This window comes from Microtus oregoni, unplaced genomic scaffold, assembly GCF_018167655.1.
Source record: "Microtus oregoni isolate MIOR12 unplaced genomic scaffold, Mior012 000021F_ref0000039, whole genome shotgun sequence".
Lineage (NCBI taxonomy): Eukaryota > Metazoa > Chordata > Mammalia > Rodentia > Cricetidae > Microtus > Microtus oregoni.
In genome coordinates this window covers 5,458,235-5,471,169 of record NW_024543080.1, presented here as the reverse complement: position 1 = coordinate 5,471,169, position 12,935 = coordinate 5,458,235, and the positions used below count along the sequence as shown (strand labels likewise).

General features: G+C 45.6%; 1 pseudogene; it reads left to right on the top strand.

Moving 5' to 3' along the window:
* The first annotated feature begins 4,576 nt into the window (after positions 1-4,576).
* LOC121460658 overlaps positions 4,577-12,935 on the top strand; it is a 112,868-nt pseudogene continuing 104,509 nt past the window's right edge.

Below are 12,935 nucleotides of genomic sequence, written 5' to 3'. Positions count from 1 at the left end.
CCCACTTATGAGGAAGTATTCAATATAACATTCTATAAAGTTCTTACTTCAGGGAAAGTTCTAGCATTGAGATCCTATTGGCATAAACTAACTGTCGTACCTTTACGCCTGTTCCAAGTGACCTCTTTTAGAACAACATGTAGAGAACTCCCTGGCCTTTGGAACAAAGAGATGTCAGCTCCAAAGTTATCATTTTAAGAGGCAGGAAGAAGTGACTCTTTTGCCTATGAAATATTGAGATATTCGTCTCTGAGAAATATATCAACTTTCAAATAAGGTGGGTTTTGTTTTAGATTGTTCAGAGACTACGTCTAAATAATCTTTCCAAACTATTCTTCAACGTCTTATATATGACTTTAATGATTAGTGACCCGGACGTGCCACTAGGTGTCGCCCTGATTTCATAGTTCTGGTGCAGTCAAAAACAAAAACAAAAGCCGAGTTAGAAGCACTGTTTTGAATCCCAACATTTGGGGGCCGGCAGCAACTAGATCTCTGTGAGTTTGAGGCCAGCCTGGCCTACATATGGTTCTCCAGGTCAGCGAGGATATGCAGTGAGACCTTGTCTCAACGAAACAAAACCAAATGAAAAGCATATGAGAAATGCGAGCAAAATGGGGACTGTAGATGGATGGCAGAACTCTTGTTTAGCATGCGCAAGGCCCTGGGCTGGCTCCCTCACACACACATACACACACACACACACACACACTCCTAAAAACTGACAAAAAGGGAAAAAAGTGTTAGTAAAGACAGAAAGAAATAAGTAGAGGATACTATGTAAAATTAAAATCAATAAATGAAAGTTTCCCAAAGAACAAATTTGTTTTTCTTTACACAGTGTTAACAAATAGAGAGACGTGTGGTTTCCGGGATGTCCCAACTGTGACTTGGCATTTGAAAGAGTTGAGTGTGGGAACGCTAGGTGGGGAGCAAGGTGTTGTGGTTGTTTCTCCTCTTTGGACACAATCGGAGAACTGTAAGAAAGAACTTGATTAGAGACAGAATTTCTCATATAGCCACTGAAAGTTCGGTTGCCACCTGATTGGGGAGTCCATTAGGAAAGACTTTTTATTGCTACAGTAGAGGCAGTTCTAGATCAGAGGCCGCAGGAGGGCATGCGGTAGAAGATGAGAAAGGGGACGGAGGAACTTTTTTTCTGAGACCTTTCCTTCAAACCAGGAAGAAGTTGCTTGGGTTCCATTGTGCATAGCAGAGCCCCAACTCCAAATAGTTTGCCAGGGGACAGTATTTATGGGGCTAGAGAGATGGGTAAGGTTCTTGCCTTCAATCCTGACAGACAACCTGAGTTTGATCCCTGAGACAGTCCCATAGGTTGTCTGTCTTCTGACCTCCACAGGCACACCGTGGCTGCCAGGTTGTTCTCTACAGCAAGATGACTATGGACAGACCTGTGAAACCCAGAGGAAAAAACCACACTATAACGTGTGTGTGTGCATGCGTGTGTGTGTGTGTGTGTGTGTGTGCGTGTGTTTATCCTTGGGGTGCACATGCCATATTGCTCATGTGGAGGTCAGAGGTCAACATTAGGGTCACTACTTACCTTGTTTGAGACAGTCTCTGGCCCTGCTTCATACAATTGGCTAGTTGGGGAAGGGAGGGGGCTGGAGAGATGGTTCAGCCATTAAGAGCACTGACTTCTCCTCCAGATGACCTAGGTTTAATCCCAGCACACACATGGCAGCTCACAGCTGTCTGTAACTCCAGTTCCAGGGAATCCGGTGCCCTCCCACCAACATATATGCAGGCAAAAACAACTGGCTAGTAGGTCTGCGAGCTTCTTAGCTTACAAGTTTCCGTGTTCTCCATCATCATCTTCAGTCTTCCTATAGGAGAACAGGGATTACAGGTGCATGCACCACGGCGCATATACCACCATGCGTGTACCACCACGCATGTACCACCACGCCTGGCTTTTACACAGGTTCTGGGGATTTGAACTCTCTTGCACAGCAGTCCTTAACCTATTGAGCATCATCCCATCCTACTATTTTTAACTTATTTTGACACATACTATTGCTGTATTACAAAGACTGAATTGTCTTAGAACCCACGATTCTCCAGCTTCAGCCTCTTGAGGAGGTGGAACTGCAGACACAGTACCATGCCATTTTCCTTTTTATTAAATTTCCCCTTTTTATTACAAATTAAGCTGCAAACAGAAATATCAATTTAAAATAGCCCAAATTCCCCTTATCATTTTCATTTGACATGCCTATGTTTCTGCTAAAATGCTACCATTATGTAAAAATGATATGTTTCTCTCCTGGCATCCGGCCTTGCGGGTGGAGCTTCTTCTGCCAATAAAACAATGCATGCCCTGCGCTGTACACTAAATGTTAATCTAGGAGGGAGAGGTAGTAGGGTCTCATGTGCCAGACTGGCCTGAACTCTATGTAACTATGGAAGACCTTGACCTTCGGATCCTGCTGATGAGGTGCCAATTAGGGCTTCCTGTATGCGCAGCAAGCACCCTACCACCGGAGCTAGCCCTGAGCCTCAGCATCACGGGCGTTTTAGTTTATGTATCTATTTATTGTGTGTACATGCATGTGTGTATAAGTGTGCGTGTGTGTGTGCGCGCGCGCGTGTGTGTATGGTTTGGGCACACTCATGACATGGTGTGTATGTGGAGGTCACAAGATAACTTTGAGGGTGCAGTTCTAGCTTTCCACCTTCTTGAGGTGGTGTCTTCCGTTGTGGCTGGGGCTGTGTGTGTTTCAGGTTATCTGGACCTTAAACTTCCAAACCATTCTCCTGCGTGGGCTTCCTCCTTGATGTAGGCCTGTTGGGATTGCGGGTGGGAACCACAGCCCCTGGGTTTTAATGTGGGCTCCAGGAATGGGCCGGGGGCCGTAAGGCTTACTCAGCTTGTGTGCTTTACCTACTAAGCCATTTAGCCAGCCCACTATTATGGTATCCCTATAGCATCACAATCTTATTTGCTTTTCAATATCTCCTTTTCATTATGTGTAAATAAAAAAACACCAAAATCGCATTGTTATCACAACCCTACAGCTTTTAACTTCAGTCTCCAAAAATAAAACCCAACTTATCACAAATTTAAATAGAAAAACTTTGGGTAAACATATTCTTTGAAAAGAATTCTAATTTGTTCCAATAATTTTAGAGCACAGGATTCTGGGCAAGACAAAGAGCTATCATATACTGCTCAAATTCGGGGTGGAAACCAATGTTGGATGTTATATATATTATTACAAGGTTACACTGATAACCTGAAGTCAATAACGTTCAGTTGTGAGTACCTGGCACAGAACAGTGAAAAACAGGCTGTAGGGGCGACCACAGTCAAAGGCAGAAAAAGCCTTCCTTAGTTTGCACAGTGAAGCAATTTCACTGGAGAAGCTGGTCCTATATAGCCTGTGGCATATTCTTCCAATGAAATCAATAAAGCTCTTGACACTTGAATGTTAGCCCAAACCGCTTAGCCACAGCGTCTCCGACTTGACTGCCCAGCAGAAGTGCCGGGAGGGATTTTCAAAATACCAACGCCTGCCCGCTTGAAGTTCTGCTTTAATTAGTAAGGGGCGGGGCTCTTCTGGTAACTATTTATACCCATCTGTACTGTATTTTTCAGCATCCTCGGTGTTATCGACTGTGGGCCAACTCTCATTGTCAGGTCTTTGTGGCTGAATTCTGCTGAGCGCGCTCGAGCCCCAAGGTCGCGATGCTGCTGCTGGCCTCTGCCAACCGCATTCTTAACTCCGGGCGGCTGCAGAGGGAACCGCGTTCGCTAAAAATGCCAAAGAAAAAAAGCGCGTTGCCTTGCTGAGATTTGGGGATGGCTTCCCCTGCCCTCCACTAAGAATTTACGCGCCCCAACCCCCTACTTCCCTTTTGCAAACCTTCCCCAACACCAGAAACAAATGATGAACTAACTAACTAATGCTTGACAAAAATGGGTACAAAGTTTTCAGACAGCCTCTCCGCCCCTGGGGACGCGATCGAAAATTCCGAAGGCAACAGGAGCACTACTAGCGCCCGCTTTCTTTAAACGCGGTTTCAGCGGAGGGCGGGGGCTATTGTCATGGTAAATTTCACTCGCGGAGGAAGAAAGAGTAGATGATCAATCAAAAAGGAGGTACTCTTTGCGGTTCTGCCGCTTTCTTCCTACACCGCTGCGTGAAAGACTTTTTTTAAATCACTTTTCTCGGTAGAAACACACACACACATACACACACACACACCCACACACACACACACACACACACACACACACACACACACACACACAGACACACACACAAAAGGCTCTGGCGCGTGTGCGAACTAAAGCAGTCTGCGGTGACCCTGGAGGACGTCGGTGCGAACGCAGTGGGCAGACCCCACTTGGGGACTTCCGCGAGAGCCCAGCATTCCAGCAGGTCTACCCGGAGAAGCACTGACGGCTGGGCCTCTGGTCCGCATCCGCGGGGGGCCGCGAGCCACGCCACCCCGGCTGCCTGCGTGTCGCGGGTTCCGCGCTAGGCTCCGCTCGCCTCCATCTGGGTCAGGCACTTTAAACAGAAGCCAACTTGACCATGTGTCGGGCGTGATGAGGACCCCTGAGAACTTGGAGGAGCCTAGCTCCACACCAAACCCCGGCAGGACCCCCAAGGAGAGGTTCGTTTATCTGGAAGCGCTCCTAGAGGGAGGGGCTCCCTGGGGCTTCACCCTGAAAGGTGGCCTGGAGCATGGAGAACCGTTAATCATTTCCAAGGTAAGTTTTCTGCTCAGTGTTGTCGTCATCGAACTCATGTTTTGTTTTGTTTGCAACTTTTTAAGTCGTCGGAAACTAGGGGAAAAAAACAAACAAACCAAAAACCCTCCTGGGCATTGCCTGAATACCACTTAATTTGTTGTTTCATGCATTTCTGAGTATGTGGAAATGTTTTTGGATAGCTTGGTGTTTGGAATAAAAGTGTGTCATTTATCCAGTGAAATCCCCAGGAAAATGTGTTCATTTGCTGGCTAATCTCCTTTTGTGTATGAAATGTTAGATCAGTTCCCCAAATGAACCTTCTGTTGTAAGCCTGATTAAAGATCAGCAACATTGGAAGGCCATGGCATAGTTCACGGTCAGGGAAAACCTCTCCCTTCAACCAAAAATACCCAGCTTTAAAATATTTTAAATATTCTTATAATTTTAGATCATTAGCTCAAGTGTGGTGGTGCATCCCACCAAACCCAGCAGAGGACACAGAGGCAAGATTTTCAGCACAGAGCAAGTTAGCCAGACTGTCTCAAAAACCAACCAAACAAACATTTTTGGGAAATTGATCGCTTTATACACAGAAGGAAGTGAATCGACTTTTAGTATGGATAAAACCCTACTTCTGTCTGTGTATTGTAGGTCTAATTTCAGAACCAAGTGATCCCATGATTGATCTTTTGGATTTTTTATGCTTTAGAGTTTTCCTTTGTTTCTCTGAAACAGCAGACATTCATACACTTGTTATAATATTTATTTTCAAATTACAGTTTAGTAACAGTCGACAGCAATGGGATATTTAAGGGCGTTCAGGAAATTACCCCCCCACCCCCGCCCCAAGGAGACATTTGTAATTGAGGGAGAAATTCTTTTGAGTTTGAAGGTGGAGGAAGAAACACTGTGTTGAATTTGAACTCTGTCATCTGGTAAGGTTACCACCCTACCCCCACCCCCAACCCAGGTGTGTGTTTTGAGGAAGTCCAGAGTAATCTTAGTGTGGATGAGCCAGGAGGACTGGGAAAGACAGCAGCTGGCCCTAGGTATACAGGGCATCATGCAGGCTGTGTGACTTTCTCAAGGAAAACCGAGGATACGTGTATGCATCCATTAGGAAGGATCTCAGGTGTCAAAAAATCGAAGCCCTGTTTTCACGGCCCATGTAAATCGGAGCTTGTTTTTTCTCCAACTACAGAAGTCTAGGCAGAGGTCAGCTGTTAGGCATGGGGACAGCTTAATCAAATCAAGAATTCCGCTAAGACCTTCCATTTGCCATTCTTACTTGCACGGTGACTGCTGCACCTCCAGTATTGCATCTTCATTCCAGGCAGGTTTGGAGATTTTTGCTTTCTCCTTAGACTTTCGCTTGTTTCTCATTGACCAGAACTGCACTGCACAGCTATCCTGTAGATAGCAAAAGGAAATTAATGACCATGACTAGTTTAGACTGGCGAGGGTTTCGCTCATGAATTCTGAATAGGGTCCTACTCTTTGAAAAGTTTAAGGATTCTTTGCTTCTGTTTGAAAAAAAAAAAGTGGTTCTTTTTATAAATGAGGCAGAGTTAACTGTTGGGTAAAACAACTGAGAATTCCTATAGCAGATGTATTTTAAAATATCTGCATCTTAATCGGGTGGTGGCGGTGCATTAGATCATTAGCCCAAGCACTCAGGACGCAGAGGCAGGTGGATCTCTGTGAGTTCCAGGCCAGCCTGGTATACAGAGTGAGCTCCAGGACATCCAGGGCTACATAGAGAAACCCTGTCTCGAAAAATGGCCGTTGGGGAGGGGGGGTCTACATCTTAAACCTGATTGCACAACCTTGCAGACTTTCATTGATAAAAATCCATGCATGTGTTCATGAGAATGCTGGTGTCTCTTGGAGAGGTCTGATCCCACCTCTACTGGGTGGATACAACCCGCTGGTATCTGCAGGATGTGGGCATAACACTCTTTACTCAGTGGACTGCACAGAGATTAAATGCGACTATGAGGGTATATAATATCTGCTACAGAGAACGTTTTGAAAAATCTGATAAATATTATGGTTATTGTTCCTCCTTATCCTAGGAGACTTTTGTATTCAATATGCTAAGTAGTTTCCTTACTTCAATGGCAAAGTATCTGAGAGAGCAGCTTAAGCGAGGAAGGGCTTTTTTGGTGCACAATTTTGGGAATACAATATATCCATGGTTTGGAAGAATATGGTTCCCAAAGGCAGTGGTAGTACTATTACTAAGTGTGGCCTTGTTGGAGTGGGTGTGGTCTTACTGGAGAAAGTGCATCACTAGGGGGCAGGCTTTGAGATCTTATATGTGCTCAAGGTACTACCCAAAGTCTCAGTTCACTTCCTGTTGCCTTTGAATCAAGATGTAGAATTCTCCAGCACCGTGTCTGCCTGCAGGCCATCATATTCTGAGTCACCATACCCTGCTCCACCATGATGACAGTGATGGACTACACTCTGAAAATGTAAGCGCCCACCTCAATTAAATTTTTTCCTTTGTAAGAGTTGCCTTGATCATGGTGTCTCTTCACAGCAACAGAAACCCTAACTAGGCAGAAGTTGGTACCAGGGATGGGAGTATTGCTGTGATGGCCTGAACCATGCTTTTGTTTGGACGAATTTAGACCTTGGGAGTTTGGGTTAGGGAAAGCTTAATGGGACATACCAGTAGGAGCATGGAAGACATGCTAAGAGTGATTTGAAATTTGAGGGGCTGGCTTAAGAGGTTTCAGAGGAGAAGAGTTATAGTATGTTGCCTAGAGATCATCTTTGTGATATTTTGGTGATAAAAGTGGCTTCTTCTTGCTCTTGTCCAGAGTCTGCCCAAGGTGAAAGTGAAGAGATTTGGATTAATTCTCTTGGCAGAGGAAATCTCAAAACAGCCTGGTATTGACTATGTTGTGAGGTTATTACTGGTTACTCTTGCACAGGTTTATAATTAAAAAGAGGCAAAAGGAGCACCAGGGAGTGGAATGGAGCTAAACCCTGTGTTCAAGGAGATAAACAGATTAAGAAATGAGATAGAGTGGTGATCTTGGGGCAAGATCCCACCCAGCTAAATTTCCAACTTTTGAAAAGGAATTAAAGAAAAACTTAGCTGGGTGTGGTGGTGCATGCCTTTAATCTCAGCACTTGGACGGCAGGGGCAGAAGGATCTCTGAGTTTGAGGCCAACTTGGTCTACAGAGCAAGTCTCAAAACAGCCAAACTTAGTCATTGAAGGAAACCATGGAAAACAGAAAGCTGGTGAATATGTAACTGAACAAGGGGGCCATGTTCCAGCCCCAGAAAGCAGCAGAGCTTGGCAGCTTCAGCTATGTGGTTCTGGAATTAAGGATAGAAGAAAGGGGCTATGAAATTTGCCTGCATGAATAAGGAAAGTTCCTAAGGCCAGGCATGTGTCAGGGGTGTCCCTGAATGGAGGCCTAGAGAGGTCATTGTGTGAAGCTGTGAAGGTGAATTCTGGATTGCCTTGGAGACCCCAAGATATTGGAGACACCAGAGATATACCTGCTGAGGAGAGCTAACAGATAGTAGAATAAGCCCAAGAGAAAGAAGTGTGTTGAAAGAAAATAGCCCCCCCAAAGAGTGGTACTATTAGGAAGTATGGCTTTGTTGGAGTAGGTGTGGTCTTGTTGGAGGAATTACATCACTAGAGGGTGGGCTTTGAGGTCTCCTATGCTCAAGGTACTGCCCAGTGCCTCAGTTCACTTTCTGTCGCCTTCAGATAAAGGTGCAGAATTCTCCAGTACCCCAACTAAGACAGATTGCAGAGTGGCTAGGAAGACAGTGACTTGCAGCTGGCATGTTTACATCTCATAGTGGCTGGGGAGACCACTCTGTGGTGGCATCAGCTTGCAGTATGGTTTGCTCACATCTCAACGGGCCAGGAGGCAGGGAACCAGAAGGTGATATCAATGTCAAGGCCCATCCTCTTCTACCTAGGCCACAGTCCTAACAGTTCCATAATATCTCAAAACAGCTGAGGACCACGTATTCCAACACAGGAGCCTGTGGGGCAGATCACATTTCAGCCGCAATAGGAGGAGGTTTGTCTGCATCTATTTAAACAATCACAGCGTTTATATTTCTCCCACATCACAGTCTGAGCATATGTTGAACTGGACAGTGGCTCTTTATATTGCTAGATACAAGTTTCTTCCATTTTCCTACCTCCATCCCAGAGTGATGTCCTATTGTCATGATCAAGGCAACTTGTTACTATGTCTAATTCCCAGCCATTAAGAAGCAACCAGGAGGGTTGGAGAGATGGCTCAGCGGTTAAGAGCACTAGCTGCTCTTTCAGAGGTCCTGAGTTCAATTCCCAACAACCACATGGTGAGTTATAACCATTTATAATGGAATTTGATGCCCTTTTCTGGCATACAGACATACCTGCAGACAGTACTCATAAAAAAAAAGCAGTCAGAAGGGAAAAGGAAGGCAGTATCCACACAAGAGTATAATCTGCTTTTTCTAATATGGCCAACAGTCATTTCCCTTTCAATGGAAGGCAACAGAAAACGCAATTAGATTTAAAACTCTGACCCTCACTTGCACTAAAGACATTTGAAGCTCGCCTCGCACCAAAGCCTTTGAACATCTTTCCCCACCTTGTGCGACAAGCAAAGCCCTTCGTCGTCCCCCCCCCCGCCCCCCCCCCTGCCTCAGATTTCTCATATCCCAGCTCAGTGGCCTGGTCTCTCTTTCTATACTCCCATGTCATGTAGTCATCACAGGGAAACAAGAGTTCCCATGAGATGGAGAAAGCTAGACACATACTCAGAGGTTAGGTGTGTATCTGTTTCCTATTGCTGCTATAACAAATTACTCCAAGTTTGGCAACTTAACACAATGCAAGCTTACCAATCTATAGCCCTGAAGGACAGAAGTGAAACACAAGTTTCACTAGGCTAAAACAGAAGCATCTTTGGGCCAGACTCCCCTCTGGAGGCTCCAGGAGAGACTGTTTCCTCTCCCATTCAGTTCTAGAGGCCCACATTCCCTGGTGCCTGGTCCCCTTTTTCCTTCAAAGAAACCACAACAACTTGAGTCTCATTTATTACTCCACCCTCCAACTCTGCCTCACTTCTACTTTGTTATTTAGTTTATTTATAGTTCTAGGGGTCAAATGCAGCATCATGCATGCCACACAAAGTGCCTCAAGCCCTTTGTCAACTTATAGAAAACCCTTGTGATTTTATTGGGCCTACTAAGAATGTTCCTCTTTGAAAACTGCCTAACCTGGGTGGTGGTGGTGCACGCCTTTAATCTTAACACTCAGGAGGCAGAGGTAGGTGGATCTCTGTGAGTTTGAGGCCAGTCTGGTCTATAGAGTGAGTTCCAGGACAGCCAGGGCTGTTACAGAGAAACCCTGTCTTGAGAAACCAAAAAGAGGGGAGAGGGGGAAAACCACATAACCACCTGATTAATAGCTTTAATTCCATTTGTTTCTCCCTCAGCTATATAGTGTAACATGATCACAAGGTCCAGGGATTACAATGGATGCCTTTGGGAAGAAAGGGTGTCATTTTCCCTAGCTCAGCATATTTAAGTATTAGTGAAAGTTCATAGACTGAAGGTAGAACCAGGGAAGAGTCTAGAGCAGTGGTTCACAACCTTCCTAACACTGCGACCCTTTAATACGGTCTCACGTATCGTGGTGACCCCCAGTCATCAAATTAATTCATCACCACTTCATAACTGTAATTTTGCTACTGCTATGAATTGTAATATAAATATCTTATTTTCAAGCTGATATGCAACCCTTGTGAAGGGACCAGTCCATACCCACAGGGGTCGTGACCCTCGGGTTGAGAACCTCTGGTCTAGCGTGACACTTAGAAACTGAGATTGATTTCAGATCTTCTGTCTGAGCCAGTGAATACAAGTACCTAATGGACTTGCGCACTGCTGAGCACGCCCAGTGTTCTCTAAGTTAGGGTGGTTCCCTGCTGTGGGGGAAGGGAAGAGACAGGACGCACTGAGTCTTAGGAAAGGCACGTACACGTTAAGCGCACAGTTGTAGGCAGCCAGGGTATAGACGACAGTATAATGGATGACATATCACTTTTCTTTGGGTACAAAACAAAACAGGAAAATGAATGTGGGGGGGACAGAAACTACAAAGGGGAGGTAATAAAAGATTATTTTCTGGTTGCTTTCTTTGGGATTTAATGTCCTTGAAAAGGAAAGGTGGGGCAGAGAGGCGAACCTCTGTAATCTCTGAGCTTCAAATAGAAAGGGTTCCTTTAAAAAAGGATGGTTGTAAGTGGACGCTAGACAATTCAATGGTTCAGGAAGTTGGCAGCCTGATTTGGTTATGAGTCATTTGCTCAGTGCAGGAGCTGGGAAAAGCGGTTGCACCTGATGCCAGGGTGCACCTGCTCCCAGGGCTCATCGCTCAATAGTAACAGCAGTAACAGCAAGCCGTTGCCGGCACTGCCGGGAGCCTACCGCGCTCCAGGCTCTATCCCAAGACACTGCCATGTGTCAATCATTCAAGTTCTGTTAACTTCACCAATTCTAGTACCTCAGTGATCTCCACAAGGAACTGGGGCCCAATCTGAGGAACTGTTGAGCAAGGTGTTACCATCCTGCTGAGCCTCACCCCACTTGAGGTGCCATGACGTTATCTATAGTCCTGAGATCTTAGGTTTGACACAGGTGAGCAAGGAGTGGCTATTTTTGGAGGCTAAAGGTTGCTGTTAGCCAAGATAAAGTATAATTAGTCTCCAAGCCTGCAACGTCCCATCCTTTCCACATCCCTGTAGTTCTCACCCATCCAGCAAGCTTTGGAGACACAACTTCTTTCCAGGAAGTCACATTAGTAAGTCACAGGACTGGGTTTAAGACCCATGAAATGCGCATATCACTTACCACTCTGGCAAGTGTTTTCATGGATTTATCTAACTGGAGAAGTATTGTCTTGGCTTCTTTTAACATAGGCTTTTGAACTGGGGGAAAATCATTGGTCTCATCGATGTGGTAGGCAGGGCTGCCTTCCCCTGGTTCTCCTCTTTGGGTCCTCCTTCCCTGGGAGGCATCGTTCCTTCAGTTCCTGTGATTTCCACCGTTCACTGTTCCTCACTGACACCCCTTTCTCCACCCGTGGGCTTTTCTTCTCAGGCCAAATCAGCCTCCTTAGGCACGGGGCTTGACTCATTAGCCCTCCCCCAACCCCATCTTTCTAAAACTGTTTGTGGTGTACAGCTGGGGGCCTTTTCGTTGTGCACACCCAGCTTCCTGTTGAGAGTGTTTGTTTTAGAAAGGATTTATTCGCTGTGTTCTTCTAATGTCGTAGTAGGCTCTCCTTACAACTCTACCTCTGTAGAGAATCTCCTAGAACAGCCCAGTCTGCCTGCCATCTGAAAGTGAAACAGTTGCTTTACTGTACCGTGAGACCCAGTGGACACGTGGGCAGGCTAGGAACTGAACCTTCCACAGCTAGGACCCGAACCTTCCACGGCTAGGACCCGAACCTTCCACGGCTGGGAACAGAACTGCCCAGGTAGCTGTGCGACAATTATTATTTCTGGAGGTTCTGTCTGTCTAGAACCAGCACTTTTTGCCTTTCCAGTGTTCCTGGCACCCCTCGGTTTTGTCACACAAACCTCAGTCATAAAACTCTCCTGGTTCACTCCTTCTGCGGCAAAACCGTGTTTAATTACCAGATCCCCAACCAAGGTCCCTGAGTTCAATTTGAAATAATTTTTAAGCATTTCCTTAAAACTCTGGGCTGGTTAGATTTACTCACCAAGGCCATCTTTTTTGATTCCTTCGAAGTGTTAAGTTATCACCTTGCTATTCTTTCTTCTTCCTCCTCCTTCCTCTTACTTCTCCTTCCTCCTTCTCTTCTTTTTTCTCTTCCTCCTCCTCTTCCTCCTCCTCTTCCTTCTCCTCTTCCTCCTTCTCTGCCTCCTTCTTCCTCCTCCTTCCTCTTCCTCTTCATTTGAGATAGGGTCTCCTATAGCCCAGGCTAGTCTTGAATTTGCCAGAGAGCCAAGGCTGACCTTGAACTCCTAATCTTTCTGCCTTTCTTTAATAGGTGCTAGGATTACAGGTGTCTGTTTATTACTCAGTTATCCTTCACCTCAGCCTCCTAGGTACTGGGTTTACAGAAATATGTCATCATGCTTCTTCTGACATTTCCAATTCCCTGGATTTTCTGGATTTTTCTCCTGAGTTTTCTATCCTTTTCC